The sequence below is a fragment of the Lepus europaeus genome, chromosome 3 (assembly GCF_033115175.1).
Source record: "Lepus europaeus isolate LE1 chromosome 3, mLepTim1.pri, whole genome shotgun sequence".
NCBI lineage: Eukaryota > Metazoa > Chordata > Mammalia > Lagomorpha > Leporidae > Lepus > Lepus europaeus.
The window spans coordinates 4,213,895-4,228,112 of NC_084829.1; positions in this window are offsets into that span (position 1 = coordinate 4,213,895).

Here is a 14,218-nt window from a genome sequence, read left to right on the forward strand (position 1 = left end):
CGCAAAGTGGTGACAGTGATGCCCTTAAGAATGGGAAGCAGTGACCAGAAGGGAACTTGGCTATGCCTGTCATATTTAATGTTGTAAAGATTTATTTATTTGTTTGAAAGGCAGCGTTGCAGAGAGGCAGAGGCACTGCATTTGTGTTCTCTTCCTTGCTCGCAGACCCAGCCACAAGCCAGGGCCCCAGCCGTCATACAAACAACACCTTACTAGACAAGTGGCGAGGATCCGCGCGCCCTTGCTCCACGGCCGTCTGCACCACCAGCCTGGTACCCTCTCTCTAACAAACCTGCCTGCACAGAGTCCAGTGAAGCCAGCCCCTGCCCCTGGTCTTTATCTGCACTTGGCCATAGACTGGGCTTCCCACTGCCCTACAAACAACCTTTAACCTGCTCCCCGGGGTAATTAACATTGTGGTTACAAACACTCTGATGAGCACTCTCTCATCTTACTGGTCAGATCACTGGGCGTCGTCCCCTAATAGCACTAGGAAGAGTCGCAGACAGACAGAAGGTGCTGGGGCCAAAGAGACCTGAGCTCAGGTCGCTGCTCCCTCTCAACAGCTGCAGGAAAGAAAGTTTAGGAAAAACAGAAGGAACGGATAAATGGATGTTGGTGCAGGAGCCTTGTGAAGCGCACGCAGAGTTTTCCGATCGTAGGCCATTTCCATGAACTTCTTGAAGGTCTCCCTCCCATGCGTGACCGTTTGGGACAGTCAACCTGACAACTTCCATTTTCTCACTTGTTAAATGAATACGGCAGCGCTGCAGCCATGGCCATGCCGTGAGGGCTAAATGAAATGACACGGGAAGAACCAGACCCGCAGGTGGTCACCGAGCTCCTGTTCCTCACGCCCTGACGGCCTGCTGGCCTCACTCTGATTCCTTGGCCATAAGCAGTGTTGGCCCCAGGCGCTGGGAGCCACCGTGCAGCAGCGAGTGAACAAGAGGCCAGCATCCCAGCCTGGCGGAGGTCACGGGTGGCCACCTCTGTCATCGTCATTATTGCTTCCTGGTCACCTCGCACCCTAAGCCTATAGGTGGGAGATTGTCTTTCTCGTTGCGATACAGCTGAGCTGCAGTCAGAGGCAAGGCATGTGGGCAACAGGTGCACCCACCCTTCCTGAAATAGTCACCACCCAGGTGCAGCTCCACTCAAGATGTACGGCTGAACAGAAATCCAGCGCAGGCCGGCCAGCTCCTGCGGTGGGCGGCGAGACAGCGCTCCTGGACTGGCTCATTGCTGGTTGAAGGAGGACTGAAGGCACAGCCCGTGGTCCCGGCTCACTAACCTTGAAACCAGCCAGCTGACATTGACCAAATTTTCCAAAACCAGGTAAGTCACGATACAGGGGTGTTTCCTGGAGCTAATTTCTTTTCTTACGTACTTTTACGTACTCTGATCCTTGGAAATTCATGGAAAATAGAATTAAAACACAAGCTTATTTCGGTGTTTAAAACACTTCCCAATCCATGCATATGCGGTATTATGGTTGGGGTAACAGTATGGGTATCTCATAGAGGCCTTTGTGTTAGGGGGTTGGTCCCCAAAGTTTTATTTTCAAGGTCAATGGATTAAGGGCAGAGCTCAACCCAGTTTGGTGTCTGAGGCAGGGTCTTTGGGAAGCACCTGACTGGAGTGGGCGGGAAGGGTGGTGCATGTGTGAGCATGTTCCCTGGCCCCTCTGCTTCCTGGGCCACCACATGTCCTCCTCCTACAGGCAGCCTGCCATCCACCACCCCCATCAGACGCCAGGCTAACAGGGCCACCAGTCTTGAACTCTGAACCTCTAAAATGGTGAGCCAAATCAAACCTTCTCCCCTTGAAGTGACTGTTCTCAGGTAATAATGGAAAGGTGAACAAGTGGCATTTTGAAAAAAACTATGCAGAGTGCAAAACTTTAAAAAAAAAAGAGTAAGATGTATTTATTTATTTGAAAGAGCTACAGAGAGAGAAGGAGAGACAGAAAGAGAGATGGAGAGAGATCTTCCATCCACTGGCTCATTCCCCAAATGGCCACAACAGCCAGGGCTGGGCCAGGCCAAAGCCAGGAGCCAGGAGCTCCATCTGAGTCTCCCTGTGGGAGCAGAGCCCAAGCACATGGGCCATCTTCTACTGCTTTCCCAGTGCATCAGCAGGGAGCTGGATCAGAAGTGGAGCGGACTCGAACAAGCTCCCGGCATCACGGGCTACGGTTTATCCACTACACGGTAACACCAGCCCCTTAAACCACTTTTTAAAACCATGGTAAACTTATCTTTTTGTTCCATTTCCATGAACTGTCTGAAGTACCCTTGTATGTGTCCAACAAACCAATGTGTCAACAAGAGTGCAAAAGAAAACCCAAGACATAGTAAGAACTCTAGAAAAATAGGAAGTGTTTTGAGGCTAATGAAAGCCAGAAAAAATAATTTTACAAATAGATTTTGAATAAGGTTTTGTTATTTCAACTTGTGTGTGTGTGAATAACTGATTGTAATCCAGTTGTGAGTGATAAAAAAATTGTGAAATGAAAACCAACTGCAGGGCCGGCACCGCGGCTCACTAGGCTAATCCTCCACCTTGCGGCGCCAGCACACCGGGTTCTAGTCCCGGTCAGGGCACCGGATGCTGTCCTGGTTGCCCATCTTCCAGGCCAGCTCTCTGCTGTGGCCCGGGAGTGCAGTGGAGGATGGCCCAAGTGCTTGGGCCCTGCACCCCATGGGAGACCAGGAGAAGCACCTGGCTCCTGCCATCGGATCAGCGCGGTGCGCCGGCCGCAGCGCGCCTACCGCGGCGGCCATTGGAGGGTGAACCAACGGCAAAAGGAAGACCTTTCTCTCTGTCTCTCTCTCTCACTGTCCACTCTGCCTGTCAAAAATTAAAAAAAAAAACAACTGCAACTAGTACAAGGTCAGAGGTTACGTTATATTCAATGCATCTGATAAAGCCCTTGATGGAAAGAAAGATGCACACACCTCTCTCTCTCTCTCTGCCTCTCTGTAACTCTTTCAAATAAATAAATCTTAAAAATAAGCCCAGCGCTGTGGCTTAGCAGTTAAAGCTTCCGCCTGCAGTGTCAGCACCCCAAATGGGCACCGGTTCAAGTCCCGGCTGCTCCACTTCCAATCCAGCTCTCTGCTATGGCCTGGGAAAGCAGTAGAAGATGGCCCAAGTGCTTGGGACCCTGCACACACGTGGGAGACCCAGAAGAAGCTCCTGACTCCTGGCTTTGGATTGACCCAGCTCTGGCTGTTACAGCCATCTGAGGGAGTGAACCAGTAGATGGAAGACTCTCTCTCTCTCTCTCTCTCTCTCTCTCTTCTCTCTCTCTCTCTCTCTCTCTCTCACTCTGCCTCTCTGTAACTCTGCCTTTCAAATAAATAAATAAATCTTTAAAAAAATAAAGATACACATACACACAAGCTTTACCAAAAGAAAATCTGTTTCTTGCCACTAAATTTGCCAGCGTGCAAATATTGGGGCTGCCGCGGGCCATGAGCTCGCGCTGCGACGACCTTGCTCGGTCCCTGTGGTACAAAAGCGGCCTGGCCCTGAGGTTGGGCTCCGACAGGACGGAGCTGAAGCTGACAGTGGCGGGCAGCGGCCAGCGTGGCACACGGAGCGGGGCCGAGTTTACCCAGCAGCCTCCCTGTCCGTTGCACGGGGCCTGTGTATCTGCTGATGTGGACGCTGTGGGGTGGCAGCGTCTCAGGGAAGAGGAAGATGAGTGTTTCTGCACCTCTGTCTCCAGTTAGGTGCGGCCGTGGCTCCTGTCCTGGTCTTTGTGTCTGGTCTGATTCCGCCCTTGGCTAAGTGCTTGGCTGGCCTTTGGGGGAGGCGGGTTTAGTGTGTTAAAAAAATAGCATCTCCTCTTGGTCACGGGTCAAAGTCAGCAGACCCTGCCCCCTCCACGCTCGCCCCCACCCCTCACTCAGGACCCACGGCTGCACAATGCTGGTTCCCGGGCCCCGAGGCCAAGGCCGCAGTCTCCCTCTCCCCGGGAGGCACGTTACAAACACCAAGCTGCTGTTTTCCCAAGCCCGTTTGGGGAAAGCCCAGGCACCGTGGAAGCGCCTTGCCCAGCTCGGAGTCTGTTCCCGCGCTGGGGCGCGATCTTCCTGCCGTCGGTTCTCCCAGCGGGTCTCAGGTCTCAGCACAGGAGCCTACGTGCTGACATTTCGCCCTTTGCCTCCCTTTCCCAGATAAGACATCCACGATGAAGTTCACTGTGTCCGGGCGTTGGCCCGGCAGGGTACCACAGCCGTTCCCCAGGCGAGGGAAGCCACATTCTTCCAGCCTGGACAGCATGCCTGAGGGCTGATGTCACGGCCAGCCCGGCCCTCCCTCTGTTTCCTGTTCCGTCCTCCTGACAGACACATGACTCAGACTCCCGCATCGCTGGACTCCCAGCTCATTTCCCTGTTCCACAAGCATTAGGAGCCAAGTGCAATCAAAACACCAGGCCCGAGGCGCTTTCTGCTTGCAAAAAGGGAACACATGTTCTCTTGAAAGAAAGCACACCATCTGGCTTAATTTGGGGTTCTCTCGGCTGAGCTCTTGGCTCCTGGGTCAGACAGTGCTGATGTCATCCGAAGAGTGGGCCGCTTCCTGTGCCCCGGGGGCGGGCCGGGTCCCAGCCACGGGGGCAAAGCTTTCCTAAAAGTGAAGCCAGCTGAGTGTTTGGAGACTGCCCGAACGCAGGCAGCCGTCTGGGGTCACGTGTCTGCTGCCACGGTTCCCACGTGCCTGCCCCTCTGCTTCTCACCCTCGCGACTCCCCAGGAGAAGAAACTATAAAAAGGCGGTTCCAGCAAAGAATTCGGGCACGTGAATCCAGCGACTTGTAGAGAAAGGCATGGGGTAGGTAGGTCAGAGGCTCACACAGTCACTGGGAGGCGTTCTCACCTGCTCGCTCACACAGACTGCAGGATCTACGGTCCACTCACTACGCTGCATGCAGGTCCAGTCCTGGGGCCTTCCTGGATGAACTCAGGAGGTTAATGTCATCATTCCCACTTCACAGATGGAGAAGTGGAGGCACCAGGCAGCATCTTGCCCCAGACAGCTGGTCAACATCAGAGCCTGCATGAATGGTGACCCCGGGCGGCCTGAACTGTGCAATATGAGATTATTATGAAAAAACACATCAGTTACTACAATGCACACACATAGTTCAGAAACACCTCATATATTTTAGTAACATCTGGCCTGCTGAGGGTTGACACTGATGCTGATGAGAGCCACACTGAGGTGATGTGGAAATATACCACCCAGCACGTGTACAACCTGACTGTGCACACACACAAATACCGCTGCCTCGCTCTGCCGGCGCTCTGTGCCCCGGGCGTGGATCTGCGGTCCTGGCCGGCTCCACCGCAGAGCCCGGCCAACCCAGACGTGGTCACTCAGCACAACAAATCCAGATGTGAGGACTGCACTCCACAGTCTGCCTGGGCTGCGCTCCGTCTTGTTGCTCTGGCCTTGGCTATGTGCTAAACGCATTCTAAAGATGTTGGGTGGGCCGGGCTCGCCCACTTTCACTGCCTCTTTTGTATCTTTTAAAGATAAGAGTTAATTCGGAGAAGGTTGTGATAATTGAACCTGACTCTGTCCGCACTTGTCCGACAAGGGGGGAGCAGGGGGTCAGACCGTAGCTTGCTTTCCTTGGCTCCTTCTCAATTGGCCAATTAACCCCGTGACCCTGGATTTTATCCTCCTGGTTCATCCACCTCTGTCCAGCTGTTCTCCAGCGGCCCGGGGAAGCAAGCCGGGCTTAATCCTGACTTCAGATGGGAAGCTGCAGATCCTAAAGGCACCTGTTGTGTTCTTCACTGTGGCAACACGCACGAACGTGAACACACCATTTTAACCATCTTTGTCACTAAGTACCTTCAGATTGTGCCACCGGCGCCGTCCTCCATCTCCAGAACTCTCACCTCCCCAAACTGAAACTCTGCACCCTCTCCCCCTCCCCTACGACCCCCATTCTGATTCTTTCTCCATGAATTTGAGGCGTCTGGGTGGACTCAAACATTATGTGCTCCCTGTGGCTGGTTTCTCTCACTTAACACAGCGCCCTCCAGGCTGATGCACGTGGAGGCGTGGGTCACCGTTTCCTCCCTTTCCAAGAAGGCTGCGCAACATCCCATTGGATGGGGCCGCCCCGTCCATCTGTCCAAGACGCTGGGATCACTTCCAGTCTTCGGCCGTTGCGAATAATGCCACTATGAATTTGCTCTCCATTCTTTGGGGCATACGCCCGGAAGTAGAGTCGCTGCATCGCATGGCAATTCTACTCTTACACGCCTACTGATTTTTTGTGGAATCCCCTCCCCACAAGGTTGTATACACCTTTGAGAGGGGCCACAAGGATGGGCAGGTGCCTCTTCAAATGCCTACGGCTAAATCTAAAAGAAAGATCATAATGAACTTGGGTTTTATGACAAACCTGACAAAATTCACCAGTAAGGCCACAGTTTTGCCTTTTCTTTCTCATTTATCCATTCATTTAAGAAATTTTGGGGCCCGGCATTGTGGCCCAGTGGGTTAAGCCACCACCCACAATGCTGGCATCCCATATTGGAGCACCAGTTCAAGTCCAGGCTGTTCTGCTTCCCATCCAGCTCCCTGCTAATGCACCTGGGAAAGCAGCAGGAGATGGTTCAAGTGCTTGGGTCCCTGCACCCACATGGGAGACGTAGATGAAGCTCCTGGCTCCTGGCTTCACCCTAGCCCAACCCCAGCCATTGCAGCCACGTGGGAGTGAACCAGTGGATGGAAGATTTCTCTCTTGTGCTCGCTGTCATGCCACCTTTCAAATAAATAAATAAATCTTTAAAAAGTTTTGCCAGCTTCCCTCTCTTTCAGGAGTCAGTTAAAGAAGAGTCTACTGTTAATAGTAAGCAGTTGGTGTTATAAACCAGACAACGGAAGCAGAAGGTTGCGTGAGATGCGCTATTTGAAGAAGATTCTAAGCAGTGCGTAGTACTGCTCTGTTCCCCATTTCCCCAGAATTCAGCTACTCAGGCCGCACCAGTGTCTCGGTTTTGCAGTCACGTGAAGCCTTCTGCATCTGGGGCAACGTCCCACTGTGTCCCCACCCACTGTCCCAGGGATGTCTGTGTCCGTGCCTTGCTGCTGCAACCCACACCTGCACCGTGGTGAAGACGGGCACAGGGCTGGCAGGCGTCTCACGGCCCGGGAGAGCTGGAGAGCCTGTGTTCCCAGGGGCAGTCACCCTTCCCTTCTGGTTACTTGTTGCCCTGAGGAAATGCCAATCTAGAGCCAGGAGCTTCCTCTGGGTCTCCCACGTGGGTGGAGGGGCCCATGGATCTGGGCCATCTTCTACTGCTTTCCCAGGCCATAGCAGAGAGCTGGATGGGAAGTGGAGCAGCCGGAACTCGAACCGGCACCTATACAGGATGCTGGTGCTGCAGGTGGCAGCTTTACATGCTACGCCACAGCACCAGCCCCCAACATTAATTCCTGTTTTGGTGAACTTTCACCTTGCCCCAGGCATCCCAGGCTTCACTCTGTCTCACTTTTAGGAAGTGAACCAGTGGACAGGAGCACTCTCTATCTATCTGTCTCTCATATATCTCATTGCCAAAAAAGTGCAGGTATCCCAAGTGGTGCTTATCACATGAGCCTCTGTAGTAACACTCTGGACACAGAGCCGTAATCAACCTCACAGAAGGAAAGAGCATCCGCGCAGGAGCAGCCCAGGAGAACCTCACGGAGAACAAGGGAGAGACAAAGGATGCATGGAGCTGGGGGCAGGGTGGAGGCAACTGGTCAACCCCGGCGGCAGTTACAGCGACCTCAGACGGAACGGTTCAGGCCTCCTGCTGATTGGTCAGTGACTGCCACAGCAGTTGGACGCGTTCTGCCTATCACGGCTGTCAGTTAGAAGGAGCCTTATCAGGACAGACACCGAGGAGAAGGGATAATCAGCTTGCTTACCCAACGGTAAGGAAATCAGACTGGCTGCTGTCCAGCTGGGGCAATAGCAGGAAGTCCAGCTGCTTAGCTACAGTAAACTCAAGCCGGAAGGACGTTGACCGGGAAGCCAAGGATCTGGTTTATTAGCCTAGGGCGCTGGGGAGGAATGGAGCCTTCTGGCCCGGCTGTGACAGAAGCCGTACTGTGTTTTCGGGGCCCCTCGGTGGTTGGATGGATACTAGGAGGGCAGTTTTAGCAGCTGGTTGTGCATTGCAGCTCTGAACTAGGACAGCAGGCGTTAGGGCTCATGTGTGCATCGCTTTTTAAATATCAACTCATCACGGACTGTGAATGGGAGACGTCTAGTGCTCTAGGTGACCACTGATGTGGTCTGGTGATGTGGTCCTCTGATCCCAGGGCAGACTCGCGGCTGGCAGGAGGCACACAAGCATCACTGCAGAAGTACCTGGGTTTCCGTCTGAGCTCCGCTCATGTCCACTTCCTGCTACAGAGCACCCTGGGAGGCAGTGGTGATGGCCCAAGTTCTTGGGTCCCAGCCACTCAGATGGGAGACCCAAGACTGGGTTCCTGGCTCCTACCGTCAGCCTGGCCCAGCCCCCTACATTGGGCCATGGTGGGCTTTTAGGGAAGAGAACTGGTCAAAAGAGGCTCTCAATCTCTTTTTCTGTCTCTCAAATTCTGTCCTCGGGCCCTATCTCTTTCCTGAGCAGTTCTGTCTAACCAGCGTCACACCCGAGTGCCCTCACTTCCTGTCTCTGGCTGCTCTGATACAGTGGTTGGCCAGGATGCCCGAGGCAACCCACTGGACACTCGCTCATGTGGGGTTAACGACATCCTGTGGGAAGACCATCACCCACTGGGGCGGTGAGCTCTTAGATAAATGCTTCCCCTCCCCTCCAGCCCCCAACACAACCGCTCTGAGACACATTTCAAAATTTTGCGAAAGTCCCTGTGGGATCAAGCAGTCATCTACAGATGAGGCTACCTAGCTGGCCCTGGCTTTCCTTCTCACCCTCCCACCTCGTCCCCCCAGAAAACCCTTCTGCTCCCTGCAACCACATTCCCAAATAAACTGCCCGTGAGAAAGCCCCGGGCCCGGGCTCTGCTTTGGGGAGTCCGGGCTGGGGAGAACAAGGCCTTCACTTTCAGTCTTTCAAAGCCACTATGGTGGAAACCATCACAGTGTCCCCGCCCCAGCAGGAGCCCGCAGCCTCCTGTGGCTCACATCTTTCCTTGGCTTCCTAATGATTACCAAGGAGTCTGTAGAACTCCTATACCCACCCAGTGATGGTTTTAAGTCCATAGGTAGTAATTTAAAATACTGGAAAAAGTAGAGAACGTAGCCAGGAGATCTAGATTTGAGCTTTGCCACCTACTAGGAGAGTGTCTGAGGGTCAGTCCTACAGCTCTTGAAGGCTTTAGTATCCCCATCTATGAAATAAGGACACTGGAGGCTGGTATTGTGGCAACAGCCAGTTAAGTCAATGCTCACAACACCGGCATCCTATATGGGAGCTCTGGTTCAAGTCCTGGCTGCTCCCTCCTGATCCAGCTTCCTGCTACTGCTCCTGGGAAGCCAGTGGATGATGGTCCAAGTACTTGGGTCTCTGCCATCCATGTGGGAGACCCGATGAGTCTTTACCCTGACCCAGCTTTAGCTGTTGCAGCCATTTAAGGAGTGAGCCAGCAGTTGGAAGGTCTCTCTATCTCTCCTTCTGTCTCTCACTGTTTGAATTAAATAAATCAGTTGGTAACCGACTACCATCCCAAGGTTCCTGTAACCATGAAAGAGAACCACGTGTGGTGAGCATGCGCCAATGTGAGCACCTAGCTTCCACCCCCTTCCTCCTGCTGATGCCAACTCCTGTTTGGGTGAACTTCCACCTTGCCCCAGGCATCCCAGGCTCACTCCGTCTCCCACTCCAGTGTCGGCCCTTTAGATTCTCATTCACCACTGACCGGGTCACGGGGCCTGGAGGGAGCAAGGAGAGACGTGGTGAGAGATGGGGGACTGAACTCCAGAGTGGGGAGCCAGAGCCGGCAGCCCCTGGAGCGTGACAGAGAGCAGCGTGTGGCCCGGGGTGTGTGCGCCCGGCGAGGAAGCAGGAAGCAGGAATATGAGGCCACTGCACTTCCGAAGCCAGCCGCGTCCACAGACCATGCGACTTTGCCCTCTGCAGACGGGCCAGTCGCTAATATTCTTTTTTATTTATTTATTTGGCAGTGTGAGAGAGAGACAGAGAGAAAGGTCTTCCTTTGGTTCAATCCCCAAATGGCCACTACGGCCGGCGCTGTGCTGATCCGAAGCCAGGAGCCAGGTGCTTCTCCCTGGTCTCCCATGAGGGTGCAGGGCCCAAACACTTGGCCATCTTCTACTGCTTTCCCAGGCAACAGCAGAGAGCTGGACTGAAAGAAGAGCAACCGGAACTAGAACCTGGTGCCCATATGGGATGTCAGCACCACAGGCAGAGGATTAACCAAGTGAGCCCCGGCGCCGGCCCCCGCCAGTCACTAATATTTTACTGCAGCCAGTTTGAGTCAGACCTCACACAGAGACTCCCAACTTTCTGAGGATGAAATGAGTTCTGTAAACTGTGGTTTACAATAAAGGCATTCATTCATTATTTTATGACTACTGATTAGCAAAAACAGCTATGGCCCAAGGAGCAGGTTGACAAAACTTTCTGAACTTTTAATTTAGTACATTCTTTTGGAAAGAATTTAGGTCCTAACATCACAGTATATTAAAACACACACACACACACATAGATCCCAATTAGAATAACTACCTATGTAAGAGGAAACAAACCTTTTTTAAAATATTCATTTATTTTTCCAAAAGGCAGAATGACAGAGCAAGAGGGAGAGAAAGATCTTCCATCTTCTGGCTCACTCCTTCACTCCTCAGATAGCTACAGCAACCAGGGCTGGGTCAGGCTGAAACCAGGAGCCAAGAACTCCATTCTCGTCTCCCCCACGGGTGGAAGGGGTCCAAGCACTTGGGCCATCATCGGCCGCCTTCCCAGACACATTAGCAGGGAGCAGAACAGCTAGGGCTCGAACCATCACTCTGATATGGGATGCCCATGTCATGAGCAACAAACTAATGTTGCACCATGATGCCGGCCTGGAAACAAACATTTGCAAACTTACAAAACTGAATTTTATCACAAATCATAAAAGAAAATACTCTCAGATTTGGTTGCCTAAAAATACAGAAAATGCTATGTGGCCAAACCAACCCCATACTAAAAAGTTAAAATGTAACTAACCAACTGGGGGAAATGTTGGGAGCTTATATGACAAAGTAGGGATTGACCATTTCAATATACAAAGAGTTGTTACAAATCAATAGGAAAAGAATTGTTCTCTCCATAAAAAAATCAGTAAAATATTTGATCATGATTTCCAAAGAACATATGAAAAGATGGCTTAACTTAAGCTCAAAGTCAAGTGCTGTCAGGTTAGGAAAGGTTACAAATATTGTAACAACTGATAGATATTAAGTGCCAGGCAGAGAAGTGTGTGTAAGAAGGACTACAGAGCTTTTAAACAATGAAAGGGAATGGCAACAATAGAAAAATTGGCATAACACATTATAATTTATTATCTACTGAAATGCATGAAGGGTGTTGGGAGGTCTTTTTTTGGGGGTGAGGGGTCTAGGCAATGGCTTTTATTGTTTTCCCCCAGAAACCTTTTATTTAAGGAATACAAACTTCATACATTTCATAATTACAACTTTAGGAACATGGTGATTCTTCTCACTGTACCCCCTCTCTCACCCCTCTTCCTCCTCCCTTTCCTATTCCAATTCCTATTTTTAACTAAGATCTACTTTCAAGTAACTTTATACACATATGATTAACTCTATGTTAAGTAAAGAGTTCAACAAATAGTATGGGGGGAGAAAAAACTGTTCCTTAACAGTCGAGACAAGGGCTGTCCAAAGTCATTGCTTCTCAAAGTGTCAATTTCACTTCTACAGACTGCCTGATAGGTGCTCGATTAGTTATCACAGGTCAGGGAGAACATGTGGTATTTGTCCCTTTGGGACCGGCTTATTTCACGAAGTATGATGTCTTCCAGTTTCATCCATTTTGTTGCAAATGACCAGATTTCATTTCTTGTTGTTGTTGTTTTTATCACTGTGCAGTATTCCATGGTGTACAATACCCCAGGTGGGCATTTGGGTTCATTCCCTGTCTTAGCTATTGTGAATTGTGCTGCAATAAACATGGGGTACAGATAACTCTTTCATACGCTGATTTCATTTACCTTGGGTAAATTCCCAGGAGTGGGATGGCTGGGTCATACGTAGGTCTGTATTCGGATTTCTGAGGCATTGCCATACTGTCTTCCACAGTGGCTTTTAGGTGGGTCTTTAAGTGTTTCCACGGCCAGAGGTGTGACGTAATACCTGAGGTTCCCCGTGTATACCAATACACGCATTTAACATACACTTGTAACGTCTGGAAGTAAATGCCGATGACTCATAATGGTTATCTCTCTGGTGTAAGGTTACACAGACCACATCACGTGACGTTTGTACAAAGTTCATGTATTTCTGTTCCAGAATAAATGTGCACAAATCCGAGAGGAATCCAGGCTGGGTGAGTGGGGGGCCCTGGATGGAGACTGCGTTGTTCTCGTCCCAGGCTTGCGCGCCTGGCAGGTGGCAGTGCCGTGAGGCTTGGTGGGGGGTCGAAGGAAGGAAGCCTGGCCCAGGGGAACTTCCCCAGAAAGCATCGGGGAGCCAAGAGCCTCCCCAAGCAGGCCGCTCGGCACTCACAGGGCACTCGGGAGAGCAGAAGAGAGAAGATTCTCGGGTTCACTCTCCGAGCCGGAGGCTCCTGCCGAAGGTGTTTAGAGTCGGCTCCGGTGACAGCCAGAGCTGCAGGAGTTTGTCGTACCCGACCCCAGCCCCCCGCGGCCTTTTGGATTTGCCTTTGGACTCGATCTGCCAACACGTCAGCCCTGCTGTGAGCAGCCAGAGTCTGACAGCGCCCGGCGAGCTCACGCCTTCTCCCCACGCCCCAGAAACTGGAGTTTGGAGTCCAGATAACAAGCTAAGGAGAGAGCTGCGCCAGGCTCCCTGGACCCTGGGGTTAACTCGGATGAACGGGGAGACAGTTCTACGGGTTGAACACTAGCCTTGCACAACTCAAGAGGATCAAAATGACTCAAGTCCGCAATTTTCAGATAAAAAAACAAATGAAGTTCAGAAAAGTTATGGGACTTCCTCTAAGCCCACAACACATGTGTGTTAGCACCAACACGAGAGCCCAGTCCTCCCGGCCCCAGGGTCCTGGTGACCTCCTGTAGCATGGTGTCCCCTCTGCCTGTCCCCTCTTCGGGGGCCACACTGCCCGGTGCAGGGTTCCAGAGCCCCAGGGACTTGCAAAGGGTGAACTTTGGCACCTTCCGTCTAAACAGAGAAGTGAAAGTGAAGATGCACAACCGAACTCGTTTACCGGAATGCACGGTGCTGCCAGTTTCAACGGTGACTGTGTCACGTAATGAATGTGATATCTGTCCGTTCATTGATCACCCAGCCTCTACTGACAGTCACCATACGGCAGGCCCCAGAGCAGAAGGAAAGTGAAAACACATGGCAGAAGCAGCGGGACGTACGGCCTAGTGATACTTTGAAGCTGCACCTCCTTACGCAGTCTGTGTCCTGCACACTGGGCCTCTTGGCCTTGGCAACCCCCGCACAGAGAATCGCGTCACTGCAAAAACACTCCGTCTACTGAGGACCTGCCGGCAGCACCCGCTTGCAAGCAGCCCCGGGATGCAAACCCAGTGAACGCAGGGGCTGTGGACAGCGATCACATGGAAACACAGAGGGTGGAACCCACCCTGACATTTCATGAGGGGGCCGGCGCTGTGGCGCAGCAGGTTAAGCTGCCACCTGAAGTGCCGGCATCCCGTGTGGGCGCCAGTTCAAGACCCGGCTGCTCCACTTCTGATCCAGCTCTTGCTGTGGACTGGGGAAGCAGTAGAAGATGGCTCAAGTGCTTGGGCCCCTGAACCCGCATGGGAGACCTGGAAGAAGCTCCTAGCGCCTGGCTTTGGATCAGTGCAGCTCCAGCCGTTGTGGCCAATTAGGGAGTGAACCAGTGGATGGAAGACTTCTCTCTCTCTCTCTCTCTCTCTCATCCTCTCCTTTCTCTGTAACTCTTTCAAATAAATCAATAAATCTAAAAAAAAAAAAAAAAAAAAGACATTTCATCAGCCACTAGGACCTCCACACCCTCCACATAACTCCA